The 17,272-nt window shown below is 37.4% G+C and overlaps 1 long non-coding RNA gene across 5 annotated transcripts in view; it reads left to right on the plus strand.

Annotated features, from left to right (window-relative positions):
• LOC122630287 overlaps nt 1-17,272 on the plus strand; it is a 187,781-nt gene that overhangs the window by 61,754 nt on the left and 108,755 nt on the right. The window contains exon 4 of one of the 5 annotated variants that reach the window (XR_006327453.1): nt 5,852-5,976. The exons of the other annotated variants lie outside the window; for them this stretch is intronic. This is a non-coding gene — a long non-coding RNA (uncharacterized LOC122630287). The remainder of the gene's footprint in view (nt 1-5,851; nt 5,977-17,272) is intronic. 5 annotated transcript variants of the gene reach the window in all.

Below are 17,272 nucleotides of genomic sequence, written 5' to 3' on the forward strand. Positions count from 1 at the left end.
CTCTCTGCCTTACTTTCTTTTATTCTTTTCCCTCCACGTTGCAGTTGTCATCGGACGCGTCGTTGTTCTCCTATTCTTATCTTCTTTCCTTCTTTTATATATATATATATATATATATATATATATATATATATATGTGTGTGTGTGTGTGTGTCTGTGTGTATAATATATCTCTATTCGCGAGCGTACATATATATATTCGAAACTAAATAGATACACTTGTCGATTCTACGTATCGATATACCTAGACACCGAACATTAACTTCGATAAAATAATGTTGAATAATGGCATAAATCTAGCCAGGCTGAATCACCCTTCACACAAACATTATTTCTTGTTGGTTCTTATGATAAAGTGGCATGATCGGGCACGCGCGTTAGCTATTCCATCGAAGTTATTACGAGCATAGAACGGGTTTCTAAAATGATTTCGCTTCGATCTCAAGGCTCGTTCCGGATCGATTGCTTCGTCGCATTGATTAATTTATCTATCTCGTAAGTGCATTACGCAGAACTCGTTGCGGGACTGTCATCATGTCTTATTATATCTGTACGACGTTTGCCTTTTGATTCATTGACATGGATGAATATAGAAATCTTCGATTTCTATCGCGAAAGCTCTCGTGACACGCTTGCTCGGTAACGTTTTCATTTCTGATGTAATTATCGATGACAACGAAAATGCATTGGCACTGCGACTAGATCCGCATCGTACGATGTCAATAGAACTAGTTTCGATAGGTCACACTATGGTTTGGCATACGAATATTCTCATTATCGAATAGACGTGACGACGTATAATTCGGGACGAATATATTCCTATTGTTTCGAGATTTGCATTGAGCTTGTTGTAATACAGATAGGTAGATACATCTCTATACGAGCTATGCATCTTTGTATCGACAGGATATTCGCAGATTCGAATATCCAATGGGATTCGGACCACACAATCCCAATACTTGCATCTTGCTCGTTATTAACGTATCGTAGACCAATTAAATTTTAGAAATATCGCATAAAGAGAAATATAATATATCCGTTAATTGCTCCTTTTCAAGATAAATTTATTAATAAAAGTGGAATATAAAATGCTTTAATGGATATTCTACCGTTAAAAATAGATCGTTAATAGATATAATCGAAATGATGCGTGCCAGAAAAGTATTGAAGATCTCGATTTTTAACATATTAGTTACGTACAATATGCATTATTCTAACGAACGAATATTCGTAACGAACGCGAACAGTCCTCCTTTCCCGCGTATCAAAATATTCGAACTGTTCGTTTCGTCGTGGTTAGGTATTAATTAACCGCTACTCGGAAAATATGTAGGTATCGTGTACGATGTACCTACTCGATCGATACGCACACTGGATGATGGATTTTGTTACGAAAATACTCGCTAATATTTATAACGATATTGCAAATGTTTTTAAACCATGTCCGGAAAAAGATAGATCCTTATCGAACTAGTCTATTTCTACTCCCACTCCTGATACTACTCCGCTTCCAATTTTCTGCATGAATCGATGTTTAAACATATTTAAACTGCAGAAAAAAAAACAATAAAAAAGGAAATATAATAAAATAAGAATCTGCGTGAACGGTTTCGTAACGCGTTCTCCTTCTCTCTTTCTCTCTCTCTCCCTCTCTCCCTCTCTCTTTTAGCATTCGTTCGTGGGAAAATATACAGGGATCGATGTACACCAAGTGAACGAACGAACGAACGAACGAACGAACCAACGAATGAACGAAGGATCGATCGATCGATCGATCGATCGTATCGAACGTTACGCGTAAAGGACGACGATACGCCGACTTTGTAGGAGGACGCATTAATCGCGACTCTCTAAACGCACCATGAGTCGAGTTTACGTAGTTAAAGCCTCGATGGGAGCGGCAGAGGTGATTTAATAAGGCTATATTTTGTATTGATTCATAAATACATCTCGAGAGAGGACGAACGGACGCACGCGGGTACCATTAAGGGATCGATCGCCGTGCAATTTGTAATCGATAAATCTGGGAGGAACCGGATGCGCATGAACCTTTTGTATCGTTCCACCAAAAGGATGATATCGAATTAGAAACGTCACGAAAAGCACACCGATAGATTCTTTTATTTTTTGTATCTTTTTTAATTTTTATATATAATCAAGAACACTTGCACGAATGATTTTCGAATCAACTGTTATTTGTAACTGCAAATAACAATTCGTTTGTATAATTATTCGAGCCGATTAATCACTTAACTTTTTCTAAATTTTTAAAACATAACCATACGTTCTTTTTAAGATCTCCAAGCAAATTATTGAAACTCGATTACCGAATTGGATATGAGCAGTAGATTGACGCGAGTCGATATTATCAAATGACATTTTGATTGATGGCATCGAGCTCGAACGCCGACTGATACGGATATTCTGATCGTCGATTGTAAAATTTAATTTGCAGTAGCCTTTGAAAGGCTCGGTGAGCGATTATATCGAAATTGTATGAGTTCGTAGGTAGGTACATGCATCCTTGTGGTAATACACGTTCCTCGTCGTTGATCATATAACATTGCTGTATGTTGGATACATACATGTATTCATCGCTCATCCATAGCTTGTCGTTTTAAAAAAAAGACAATTTTTCTTTTCGAGTATTATCATCAACGTCATACAGACTATTTTTGAGGAGACTGTACTTTTCTCACGGCACGCATACGAACACACGCACACGCGTCCGGCAAACTTGATTTTGCGATGAATACTTTATCAGCACGAGGTTACGTATACAGGATGGCTCATGTAAAACTTTACAAACCGTCTTCCTTGAGAATTTTAGACTCGTCGATAGGTATATTTTTCTTAATCTTAAAGATTAACAGCCTAATTGAAAAAACATTGAATTCTTGGAGTAACGTAATTAACGAGAGAGCATCTTATTTATTTACCTATTCTCAACTGGAATAATCGGTAATATTTTAGGTAGGCCACCCTGTATATGAGGTAGGAGGAAATTTATCGACGATGAAGAATGCAGATGGAAAACACATACAAGGTAGATGAGGAGAAGGATGATGATGACGACGATGGCAGTGGTGGTGGTAGTAGTTCCCCTTACCCCTTGAAGCTACTTTCGAAGCTCTGCCTTTGGCAAGGGCAAAAGTTAAGCCATCTACGCGCTTATTTCGCGTTATGCATACAATTCAGGACGCGCGGCTACGTATATTCTAGACTGAAGCGCGTACCACCGCGTTAGCTTTGTTTGCCGGGATGAGATTGCGCGAGTCCTTCTCGAGTCTTCTTCCAGGGAACGTTGTTAACGTTGTCTCCCACGTACACTACCGTGACTCCTTCAGGGCGGAAAGACGAGAAAAGACGAGGAAAGACGATAGAAAGGATGAGCTTGAAAATTTATGACGTGAATACACACAGGTATGTGTGTGTGTGTGCGTGCGTGTGTGTATGCACGTGTGAGTATACCTTTAAAGAGGAAATAAAATCATGTGGAATAATAAGTGACAGGGAAATTCACATTAAATACATTTCAATTTTAGCACGATATACTTACAAGATAATTTTAACATTCGTGTCGATTGAAATAATGTTACAGACTTTAATAAGAATTATATATTTAGAATTTTTTGTTTCTTCTATACAGATAAATATAGATAATTTTAATTTTTAATATTTTTGTAACAATATCTTGCTATATCTTTTGTAATGTAATCGTCGTTAGCTGATAAAATTATTTACACGCATTAATAGGAGTATTATATAGAACAAAGAGAGAAACGTTGAGGATATATGTACATATACATACAAATATGTAACAAGGTTATACACGAAGGTCAAATACATTCGGATAGAAACAAGCGTACCTAAGAAGAGATTATTTACAAATTGGACTCCACTTGGGGCGTACACATTACGATAATTACGTCGAAGATATAATTTCATCATCCGTAAGATATATTACGTAAAAGAGAGCATCTTCTTGATAAAATTAAATTAGAAAGTGAAAAATGTTGTCTCTACTGGTCGGCTGCTTTTCTTTCTTCTTTCTAAAGGTGATATTTTTAAAAGCGAGTACCAGAAATTTAATTAAATGCCTGAGAAACGCGTTTAACTTGATTTTTTGTACTCTGTCGTATTAAGACTCCTATAATATCTATAAAGTACGAACTTGATTCAATATTAATAAAAATATATAACAATGTATTTGAGATTAGTTTCCAAAGTTCCAAATTGATTTAAAATATCTTCTTTAAGAAGTTTTTTAGAGCAATCTATTTATTTTTCGAAGCTTCAGATATCAAGCAAGGCTTAAGTCAATACCTTTGTATTTGTTAAAAGATTCTGCAAATATTCAATAGGTTTACTTTAACATTTGTTACGATTAAATAAAAATCGTTTGTTATTCTAATCTGTTATTTTACAAAATTAAAAATTTTAATGGCAACAGTAAGCAGTATAACAATATACATCGCGAGGTAGAAATTTGATTATTCAAAAATATTCAACATAAAATTATTATTCCTCTGTGTAATGAGCAGAGGAATATAATAAATCGAATGAATGTATGAAGCTATTATAATTTCTACGAATACACACGTACCAAGGTACATACGTATTCGAATTCATTTTCAGTTCATTCAATGGTTATCGCAAAATACATAATCCGACCGCAATGAACTTTCGTGAATCGCAAACAGCAATTAATCTAAATCTATATGACCAGTCGTGATAGTAGGGGAGAATATTCGCCGAATTCGTACATCCTGAGTTGGGACGTTATTTTTTATAGTTAATTAAAAAATTTTAGGATGATCCAAATGTTGTATCGGAGCGGATTGATTTAGCAATTTTTACGTAAAGTAATATTCTAGCATGGCGACGATCTATGTAGTTTTACGACGTCCACAAATTTATTAGATTCGTAGGTACATATAGTACCTACGTACACAAAGGTCGATAAACATAAACCTAAATAATGAAAACGTCAACTCTGAAGAAGCACTCTCGTTCTCGCTGACACGATAAAATTACAGCTCGGCCAATTGGAATCACGGAATTCGTTACGGTTAATTAACATCGCATACCGTTTAATTACAGCGACAGAAACGTTGTATTGTTTGATTATCCGGAAGCTCTGCGAACCGCGGAACGAAAAGCATTTTGTTGCGTTACGAGTAGCACGCGGAACGGCTCTAAATAATTTATCATGCGTTCTCTCTGAGTCGTGCGATAAACCTCTTAACCGTGCTAAATACTAAACGTTCTGCAAGGTGAAAGGAGAAACAAGGATTGTTGCGAGGTAAAACGCTTTCAATGGAATTTGACACGTTATCATAATTGATTACATTCATTAGGGAGATTATGCGGATCCGAGGTAGTCGAGGTAAAAGCTTTTTCTTCGTATCCATACATTTATTTTCTTCGTTCCATCGTCTCATAAAATATTCTTCGACATACGTTTGTTATTAGAATTCTCTTATACGATAGTCACGAATGGTGAGTCACAGAAAGTTCAGCGTATCCTCGTATATGCGAAGGAACGCTGAGCAACGTTCGTCTGCTTGACTCCGCAGTTATATCGAACTGCATTGACGGAGATTAGTCCGAGTAAATATGGATGGTTCGGTAGATCGGGTATGAGCTTACGGATAGAAATCGCGTATGTTCTTTGGTGGAAAAGGAGAAAGAGAAGAAGGAAGGTTTCAGAAGAAAAATCGCGATCACACCGGTTATGTATCCGAAGCTTCGTACGTGAGTCACGTGAGGTAAACTCGAATACACAGGAAGGATAAGTTCCGTTCGTAAATGTGTGTGCGTGCATGTGAGTCTGTGTGTATTTTCACAGAGTGTAGGTGTGGGCCGAGCGTTCCTCTTCGGGGTCGATGCTCAAGGATTGTGCATGTAACGGGGATCGGAGCGAGTCGTGAGCAGCCTAGAGCCAACACGGCGTTGGAATTTCTCGACAAATAGGTGAATATGCACATAAATACATAACAAAGGCCCGTGATGTGTAGCTCGAATCGCAAAAGGACGCCGATGTTAAGAGGGGGAGGTGGGGGAGGATAAAGAGGACGACACGAAGAAGTCAGCGTAATTCCACGAGAGAACGAACGTCACGCGTGCTGTCCGACTTGCACCCGCTCGAAATAACTCACTTTATTACCGGTACGTCTTCCGGAAAATGAATTATTGAAAACGTGCGCGCGTTCTGATGGGAGAGGAAAGGAAGGAAGGAAGGAAGGAAGGAAGGAAGGAAGCCTCTTACGTTATCTACTTGCGAAGCCATTACTCGCGCGTAAGCGTTCTATAAGATCTCGCACGTATGAGAGACGAGGTGGGACGGTGGGACGCGTAAAGATAGGATCGATATTATTGGATACCGATCCCTTCGAAGATTTCCAACGTGCACGTTCGACGCCTTACCAAGAGGCACCGCGAAACGTGTTTCTTATTATCGACTCTATATCACTATATACTATGTCGGAGCACTTTGAAATTAATTTTAACTTATTATTGGCCGATGTTAATGATGGGCCTATTCGTAATTCCATGACACTTTACTCGTGTTATTCAATCTCGAAGATCATGCGATCGTTATTATAATTCGTTAACAATGTTAAAAAGAATCAAATCGCATTGCGAAGCCAATCATCGTGATACTAATTTTTTAAGACAACAGACGTCGATTTAATTAGCGTGCTCGCATGATTTGCCTTGCGGATATGAAGCAATCTAGGGGATTGGAGATAGAGTAGGAGGAGGAGAAAGAGAGAGAGACAGAGAGAGGGAGGGACAGAGAGAGAGAGAGAGAGAGAGAGAGAGAGAGAGAGAGAGAGAGAGAGAGAGAGGAGCCGCAGGGCGATCCAGGCTCGCGGAATCCCGGAGATTAGTCGACGTGGTCGGAGGATGGCTCTCGAGCACGCGACTCGAGCCTTGACCAAGGTCGGCGAGAATGTCGCGGATTCAGTACGGTATGACGATCACGTCGGTAATCAATCGTGCGCATAGTCGTGGTCGTTGGTTTGCCCGAGCATTTCGTAGTGTGCGCGTTTCCGCGTGTGCGCGCGTGAACGTCTCTCCGTCTCGTGCCGAAGGCACCTCCACCCCTTCCTCCTCCATCTCTTCCTTCTCTTCCTTTTCCTTCTCCTCCTTCTCCTCCTCCTCCTCCTCCTCCTTCTATTTCTTTGCCTCTTCCTCTTACTGCTTCTTCTTCTTCTTCTTCTTCTTCTTCGTGAAGCGCAGCATGCGAAAAATTAATTCCGCGCATGATTTGCATGTACGCGTCCTGTTAGCGATATTCAAGTATACTGGCTTCTGTGCTTTTAACAAACTACGTGTCTGAACTTATCCCGCATGAAACGTGTTCTACTGAAAGCATAGAGATATTAAGAGACAGAGACAGATAAATATTTATTTATATCTATATCTGAAAATATACGTATATATATTATTTAGATTATATTCGTATAATCGTTTCTTTTTTAAAGATCGATTTCATTATCATATTTGGGTATAAAGTTTAATAATATTCTCATATTTCCGACGTTCTTTGCAATTTGTCTGATTTTTTGAATAATCCATTTATAAATAATAATAATAGAAATAGATTACTTGACACTTTTATTATATACAAATATAGATTGTATTAGACTTTTATTAAAAATGTATGGTTATTTCAATCCTTGTTCGTTAAATTTTAGCTACAACGTGCTCGCGAGTATCCATGTTCGATGGGATAATCATGTTACAACGATTTTCGAGCGGCAGCCGAATTACTTGTTACATTCATCCATCGTAATGGTAAAATTACCCCAGAGAATCCAGACAAATCCTGCCAGCGGTGTTCGCGATTTCTGCGGTTATTCGATAGTCCGTGATTCGCGGCCTCTACCGACTTGTCTCGAATTTCACGAGAGAAAAAAATAATTTACGTTCACGAGATTCAAATTTCGGCGGAAGAATAAAGGACGATAAATTGGATATTTCGCGTTTGCAATCGATCATTTTTGAAAATTTCATGACTTTGATTATTCTCACGATCGGCACTTTTAATTAATAAAACAAAGTATTTCAAAAAAGTCTATAAAAGAAATCGTTGAGCAAATTATACATTTTTATAATATTACTCAATTACTTAATTTATCAAAAATATATATACACATTTGCGAAGGAAAAAGTTTTAAGGCAATTGCTATTTTGGTCAAATATAAAATTATATTTTTGAATCATGTAATTTCAGCATTGCGACATATTGTATAATATGTTTAATATGCAAAGTAACATATGTAAAATAATTTAGTTTTTCACTAAATTTCTTTAACATTCACATATGATGGCTTTTAATGGATTAATAATATTAATAACTAAATTAATTTAATCAATGATATTACATACAACATTTATTAATTAATAAATTAAAAAAAAAATCATTCATCTAAAGGGTCAAGAAATAAATATCGCAAATGCTGTTTTCGATTATCAGAAGAATTTTTTCTTTCTCTAGCCTCACGGATATTTGCTATTACGATGTTTCAATAATGCCTTCTCAGCTTGGTTCTTCTTCGTGGATCGTTTGTTTCCGCTCGGCGAGACGAATGTAGTACGTGAAATCGCGAACGTATTACGCACGATTATGATGATTATTTTCTTTAATCTATAGCTGGCGGTGGCTGGGCCATGTTATTAATACAGAGAAAAGCATCGGGACACCCTGCTGAGGTCCTCACGATACACCACGAGCGAGGCCCTGACCTCGGACCGCTTGCCAAGCCCCAAGATTCCGCTCGGCGAATGCTTTCTTCTTACGTGTACCCTCGCGCACGATGAAGGCCACTCGAATGATTTTCATTATTCCTTATCCTCCTCCTTCTCTTCTTTCTTCACCATCGCCAACGTCTTCTCTTGCCGAGTCCTTCTTCCTCGACGTAGATATACATGCACACGTAACGTATACGAACACATTAATGTTATACGAGAACGACCAAATAAACGATTTCTTTCAGAGAGATTTCTGACCCGATCGAAATCGAAACGTCTTCCGTGACCACAATGAACGAATTTCTTTGTCTTCGTTTGAACTTTTTCCAGACCACTCTCAAAAATCCGACTAAGTTTTGTTGCTGCACGTTCTTTGATATCTTCAAGCTTATCGAATAGTAATCTAATAGTATGAGATAGAGAGGAGGATAAATCGAGCCTCTCAAACGCTTTTCTCCCTCGTCGAGAGAGAACGAAACGAAGGGAGAATCTCTCTCTCTCTCTCTCTCTCTCTCTCTCTTCTTCTCACGAACTCCGACGAGTTTCTTGACTTTGCTTTTACTATTAATTCGTAGCATTCCAACTTGATATATTATACTCTACGTATACATCTCTGTAGAGGCTGTATTTTAAATTATGGGTATAACTCTAGGGCTGGATTCAAGTTCGTCTTATCGTTGGAATTTTTTTGTGACTCATTATTCTTTATAAAGCAAAATTTTATTAAAGATTATTATGAGAATTTATGAATATTTAATAACGACATGAAATACATTTCTATAAATAATTTTTTTTCTCGAGTTATATTCACATATTATGTTACATACTATATTTATATCGATATTAACGAAAGATATCGTATAAATTCAATTATGATCGGAATATTTACATCAAGCCGCCTAGCCGGTCCGAATTCGCGGCGGATGTACGTAGATACGGTCGACGTACTATCGAATAATGGCACAAAGCGCCTGTAAATAACGGGACATGATCCTATATTTATTGCATCGATGAAAGCCGACATTGCAGATACTCTGTATCTTTCTCCCTCTTTCTCTCTTCGTATGTTCGTAAACTTTGTAGAGAGAAGTAGAGTTCCATAATAAATTACTTTCTCGACAGTGGAAAAACATGTCGATGTTGAGATCACGAAACATTTTGATTACATATAATTAAAATTTATTATTACTTTTTAGTATAATTCATTTAATAATTTTTATAATAATTTCGGTAGATCATGACGATTTTAATGGTTACAGAATATCTATTCGTTAAAAACGAAATTCGATAAACGTAAGCTCTATCTTTTTCGTTGAAATGAACGAGGAAAGTAAATAGTAAAAGAAGTGGGAGAAGATTACGTGCAACAACTGTTCTCTGGAGTGATAAGGAAGAAGCAGAAGGAGACAAGAATGAGTATAATCATAATTTTTCGAACGGGCCAAACGAAAAGGGTCGGAAGAAGGAACAGCGATTTGGAGTCGAGGATGACGTTATTTCGGGTCAGAAGGACGTAGGACGAGAGCGAGGACGAAAAGAGACGAAGACAGAGAGAGAAGAAGAGAGAGAGAGAGAGAGAGAGAGAGAGGGAGAGAGAAAGAGAGAGAGAGAGAGAGAGAGAGATTTCAAGAGGAGAGAGGAATGATGGAAATGATATAAGTTTACACAGAGGTTATATAAAGGTATGTTAATGCAGGGCATAAATAAGAAGGCACATTCGGTGCCTAATAGGACGCTAATTGTGATTATATACAACATAGCCGTGCGGATGCACAGCCTGAATTTTATATACCTATATAACATTTATCGCCGGCCGTCCAACCGGTCGAGTGTGGAGGAGCAAAAATGCTCAACACTTGGGAATTTATAGTAATGAAAGGATGGAGATTTATCGGGCGTTGCCGCTTTACAAATGATCCGATATCCCGCTTTGCGCGTTCTCTCCATCTCTTTCTCTTTCTTTCTCTCTCTCTTTCTCTGTCTCTCTCGTTCTCCTTAACCTTCTCTTTCTCGCGCCGCTTATAATGGTTAATTCGTGCGATGCGAAGTCTTACCCTCGGCTCCGTCTTGGCATCCGCCTTGGATCGTCGAGTCGATAAGTGAAATTACAGAAAATAATGAAGCCTAACGATCTCACTAATTATTTCTTTGTTTCTCTACCGATCTTGTAGACCGATGAACGATCGCGTTCATTCGTTTGTAGAGTACATTCCATAATTCGTCGTGAGCGAAGTAGTAAAGTATACGAGTTTCGACGTTGTTTGCGTCTCGTTCGAACGATCGATCGATATCGACGCTCGATAAATAATTTACTTTTTCGAAAGACCTACAATTCGAACGAACGAACGAACGAACCTTTCTTTTCTCCTTAATCGCGAATGTTTTCTTTCGGAAGCATGTCTAACGGATGGGAGAAGTTTATTACAACAACTTGCCATGCTGTTTCCGAAAGATCCAAGCAACATTTACACATGGGATGGTCCGAGTGCCCTCGACCGAGTTGCTCGGGGGATGTCCAGACAAACTTCGTCGAAGTGAAGAGTTTATATCAAACATTCGTCTGACGAACGTGTTGTTTGGTCGAGTACGAACCTTCGGAATAGGACCATTCACGACTATGATCGAAGGAAGCAGGAAACAGGAGGATGCGCTCGAGACTTAGGCAAGTGGACTAACTTTGATGCTTCTCGATACGCTTGTTATTTGATCGTTGAGCTATCAAGTTGAAGTAAGTAAATCTTGACGTTCGTTTTAATTTTTAATTTTTTTTTTTCGTTGTTTTATTGTTCGTATCCGGTGTAATTTCGGTAGGTAGATAAGATGATTAATAAGAAAAATAAGTTATCGTTAATGAGTTCTCGCGATAATGGATCAGATCAGTTGGTAAGAACAATGGACCACGCCCAGCTGATTTGTATCCGTCGGATTCTACACGAGCAAGATACGAATTGCCTTATCGAAGTTATAGGAAGCGAGTTTGGAAGAATGTAAAGACGAGAGCTCTTATAAGCGCGTGCATCTTTCAAGGTAGCTTAGCACGGCTGAATAACTCCGGACACTTTATGCGGCCATTACCACAGGTGAACGCCATGAACGATACCTTAGGTTTTCCTGATTTAGAAGTGCTCTTAGGTTCTACATACTCCCATCCTATTTCCTAACGTTATCTTTTCTCCCGAAGGATATCTCCTTATGTCGTGTTAAATGTTTCCTCCTTTTTCATTTTCTTAATAATAATTGACTATTATACGGTCGTTTATATAAAAATAACGTAAAAATTTCTCTTTCCAATTGGAACATGATTTATTTCGCTACTTCACCGATAATTGCGTACAATAAATAAAGTTTTATAGATTCTAAAGAATTTTCTCAAAGAAATTCGTATATATATATATATATATATATATATATATATATATATATATATATATCTCGTAAGCTGTCCTCGCGAAATCGAACTCTCTCACGGACTTGACGATGCTCTCTTCTCTTTTCTCTTTCTCGCTTCGAATTCATTGCAAAAGATATATCCTAGTAGGAAAAATAATTTATTCCTTTCATCTGTCCATCTACCTACTCGAAAGAGAATCTCTAATTGACTGCACTCAAACTCTCGAGCGAGATACCGATCTAGCCACTGCGATCGTATAAACCTCGGTACTTTGCCCCGAGGAGGGCAAGAAGAGTAAGAGAAAAGGAAAGAGAGAAAGAGAAGAAACGAGAGGGAAGCAAACAGAGAGAAGTGAATCGTAGATTTACGGAAAGACCGACGGGGCAACCGACGTCGGCATCGAGATATCGACCGCGAAGGATCACCTTCGAGGTTAGCTTCTCTTTCACGTACTTTATCCATTTCCTTTCTCTTCGAGAAGAAAATCTACTTGGCTTTTTCGTGAATTTGACTCACATCTCGGTAACGTCTTTTTCGTTCTCGCCTTGTTACTGACTCACTTCTATATATGTACATAAAATGATTTTATTAATTCTAACGTTTACTGGCGTAATCTTAATTAATTATAATCTAGAAAAAAGATTGCAGAATTATTGACAGGATACGATAAAAACTTCGTTCGGTATTGTTCGTAAATTTTTGTCTTATATCGTTAAAATCAAAAAGTTTAGATATTTTTTGAAAATAACAAAAGCATCAGGCTTAAACGATGAAGGTCGTATAAGCTCACCCGGGTAACAATTTTTCAGGGCGACATTGAATAGCGTTGCTCATCATAAAGCCAGGATAAAGCTTTAGCGCTCGTTTATATTGCGAGCAAATACTGGCCGCGATAGCTGTATTTTATTTTTGTAAGCGCACACGGTATGTTTCGGGAAAACGGATTTGTTTTGGAGGAATGCTATCTTTTCTTTCACGTACGATTGTACCACGCAGAGCATCGTCGTGTTGGCCAGCTGGTGATCGAAGGCACCGCTTAAACGGAGCATAGAACTTTAGCAATCGCGAAGTGTGCTCGTTTGTTAAATTAATACGTTTCGCCGGATGAAACTATGCCCGACAGATTTGCTGAAAAATGAGAAGGTAGGGAGGAGAAAAAGAAGGTAGAAAAATTTACGGTGGAGTAACCGTTTCGAGCTTTCCAGCGCAGTACTCGTACGAAAGTAATGCGCTGTGGTTGAAAGAAATCCGTTCTCTTCTCCGGTATATTTATCGTATCCGCGTTGACTTTTTTTCCGCTTTCCTGACGTATACATTCTTTGACGGTGATCGAGATTAGTAATACTTAACATTAAACGAATCGAAGGAGGAAAGATCAATAAGAAGCGAGCGTGAAAAGTTATCTTTGCGAAATGTAAGTTCGCGGATGTAAGCAAACTTATTGGATCAAATTGTTTTATTAATTTTTTCTAACACTGTGCAACTATTTTAAATCAGTTTATATAACGTATTTTTGATAATTTCTTGTATATTTTTCTTTTGACTACGAACTAGATTTTTAAATTCATATCGAAGAAATTGACAATAAGAAGATTTGCGATTTGTGTAGTACAGACGAGCTTTATTGCGTTTTATTACTACTCTCGAAAGAATATCCTGGAAATATAAACAAATATAAATTTTTCTCGAACCGAATCCGAAGGTAAAAGTAGAAAAGAAGCAAAAGATAAAAGAAGAAAAGGAAGAAAGCGAGCGATAGAGCGAGACAGAAAAATAGAGGGCAGAGTCGTCATAACTTGCAGTATTTTTATTCGCGCCCAATGTACCTGTATTCAATATAAGAGAACATATTGGATTCCCGGTACGGTGATGTCGTCCAATACGTGTGCTTTATTGAATGTAAGTGCACTGAGCGTAAATAATCTTCTATGTTCATTTTATTACGCGATTCGAGTATACCGCACTTCCGTTCGCTCGTATAATTCTGAATCTATTCTTCGAAAGATCAAAAAATTTCCGTAGTTGAATGCCGATTAAGTCTATGTAAAATTAATTAAAATTTACGAATACTATCTTTTTCTCTCTCCCTCTCTCTCTCTCTTTTTCTATACGGTATTATTTATTTTCCATTAATTTAAAATTCAATTCGATTATTGTAATTCACGTTTGAATAATATTGTATGCTTCTTTTCTTTCTTTTCATTTTTTGTTCTCCTTTTTTCAAGTACACGTTCAATTTATTCAAGTGGGAAAGAGATCAACGATGAGATGATATATCAAGAAATTAATATCAATTCGAGCATGTGACTTTGTGCGATACTTTTATATTTCCCGTTTTTATTATTTCTCTTTCTCATTTGTACGCGAAGTAACTGTACGTAGAATTTTCTTTGCGGACGTTGATAATTACGCGTTTGCGTTGTGTCCGAAGTACGCAGAGTGGAGTTAGCCTGGTTGCTTCGTGGTACCGGACTCAAGTCATTATTCACTCTACGTTATTATTCGTCCGTGTCTGAGTCGCATTTTTTCGTACAATTCACTCGTAGCTTGCATGCTGATTCTCGTGGCTATTGTTCGAATAAATGTGAGGATCCTTGCAGCAGCCAAATTTATAGTGCACGCGAACTTTTCAGTTCTGATGCTTGGAGGCACGCTATTCAAAGAGGAGGACCGCTTTGAATTAAATTTCATCGTATAGAAATGCTCGATTATTCTAAAAATAATGAACTGGATTTTCATATGGCTTATTCGCTTGATTGATTAGGAACATCTCAGCAATCTTGCATATGGATGAATAAAAATCCATAGGAAATCGAGTTAAAGAGATTTCATCCAATATCTATATATTACGTGCTCGTAGATTTATCGATAATCCGATTTGAATGAATATATATATATATATATATATATATATATATATAATATATATATATGTGTGTGTGTGTGTGTGTGTGTGTGTGTGTGTGTGTGTATGTACGTATATGAGGAAATGTACACCGTATAAAAAAATAAAATATTTCTACCGTTCCGTAATTACTATTATTTTTATGAATATGATGATCGTATTACAAAAGATGACCTTAATGACATAAAAACCACGTTAATAGGTTTAATTACATTGTAACGTTCTATTTCAACATATTTATGCTAAGAATGTGGCGAGAAGGAATTACAGAACAGCAAGGCAAGGGGCCTGTATTTACTAAAGTAGGTAAGAGTATATATATATGTATCTACGTATATGAATTTTAAACGAGCTTTATACGTAAACGCGAGAGCATACAGTAACAAGATGAGAACGTTATCTATTAAACTTCTAGGAAAGCTTTAGAACGTTAAGAAAAGTAAGGAAAGAGAAAAGCTGAACAAATATTTGTTGATTCTAGGATAGTGCCCTGTAATTTCAAGTTTATTGTCATTACATTGTTAGAAAGTATAGAAATGTGTATGACGATAATAATACAAAAAAATATAACGACAATACGCGCTATGTACAATACGTATACGTATATAAAAAATAAAAAAAAAAGATAAAAAATAAACAGAACAAATAGAAAGAAAGAAAGAAAAAGAGAAAGGATGATCATGGATACGGCGAACTTACAAACTGAAAACTATTCGCCGTTTGCCAGCCCGGTAACGTCTTTCGCGCACGTGCAAATAAAATCTTGGGGGAAAGGAAAAATAGAGCCATATTTTTCGTGGCAGCTGGCGCCCTTTCGCTCGATTCTCTAGCATCAAAAAAGAAAGAGAAAACGAGAAAGAGTGAGATTCTAATAAGAACCGCATAAAGCTTAGGAATTAATGTCCCTCGAACTATCTTTCTTTTCTTTTCTTTTTCCTTTCCTCCTTCTTTAAGCACCCCAAGACCTTCGGAACTTCTTTCGATTTTCATTTTTTCTTTTCTTTTCTTTTTTCATACGAAACTCCTAGACCGACGTAATCGGACCCCATTGATTTGTGGGATGAAAGAATTACGGTCCAACGAGCTCTTTTTGTCGTATTAAATCTATCCCTTTTGTCCCCATCGAGACTCTTCCTTCCTTCCTTCCTTCCTTCCTTCCTTCCTTCCTTTCTTCTTCTCATCCTTTTTTTACGAGAAGTCGTTCCTTTTTCGTGCCTCTTAGCGGTACGATGAAACGTAACAAAAGGAAATTGATAAAGATTTTTGAGCGTCGTGTTCCTTAGTTTTCAGCGTCTTTCGTTCCAACATTTCTTTCGTTTCATTCTATGTATTTAAAAGGAACGATAGAGGATAAATGCGATTCCGTCGACTCGACGGGATAGTTTACATCGATCAAAATCCTTCTCTTTCCAGAATAGTCCAATTTAACGAGGGAGCGTAATAAACTGCAGAAGCCGAGCTGCTAGTTCGCCGTAACGACATCCGGGCATTCCGCAAAATGCTGCCAGCGATAGTATCTCGCGATCCTAGAGCTTTCCATCATAACCGCAAGAAAGTACTAGGGATGAACATTTCCCGGCATAAGCTTCGATGCGAAATTGGAATGTAGTTTAGTTCGATCCATTAATGAACGACTCGATTGCTGAGATTAATCGTAAAAGTAGTCGTTTGTTGCCGATCGATTGTTGCCAATCATTGAATATTTTCAAAGTTGCTTCTAATGAAACTTTTTAAGAACTATTTCATGTGACGTTATATTCGTATGATAAGAAATTATCTGGATGAAAAGAGATCGTCGAAAGTATCATGCATTAGAGATTTAATTATCCGAACTAAGTGTCAAAATCAATTTTAAACATTTCTTTTACAATTTCTTCGTGAGTTTACTCAAGCATGAAGATCTTTAAAAAAAAAAAAAAAATAGGACGATATAAGAATACTTGAGAGAATCCGTATTGCTTTGCTAATCAAGATTTAATAGGTACTTTCTCCTTCGATTCGAAACAACGGGGTAAACAATATCGTTTCGTGCCGAACGATCGTTCGTTTAATTATTTTTCGCGTAATTAATCTAAATTATCATCCTCGATTATTCAATTCCTTAGAAACAGCTAATAGAGTATTGAACATACTCGTTCGTTCCTCACGTAACTCATTATGGCTCAACGATAGGTGTTGGTACTTTGCTAGCTTAGACGACATCTAGTCATGCG

The sequence above is a fragment of the Vespula pensylvanica genome, chromosome 6 (assembly GCF_014466175.1).
Source record: "Vespula pensylvanica isolate Volc-1 chromosome 6, ASM1446617v1, whole genome shotgun sequence".
In the NCBI taxonomy this organism is placed as follows: domain Eukaryota; kingdom Metazoa; phylum Arthropoda; class Insecta; order Hymenoptera; family Vespidae; genus Vespula; species Vespula pensylvanica.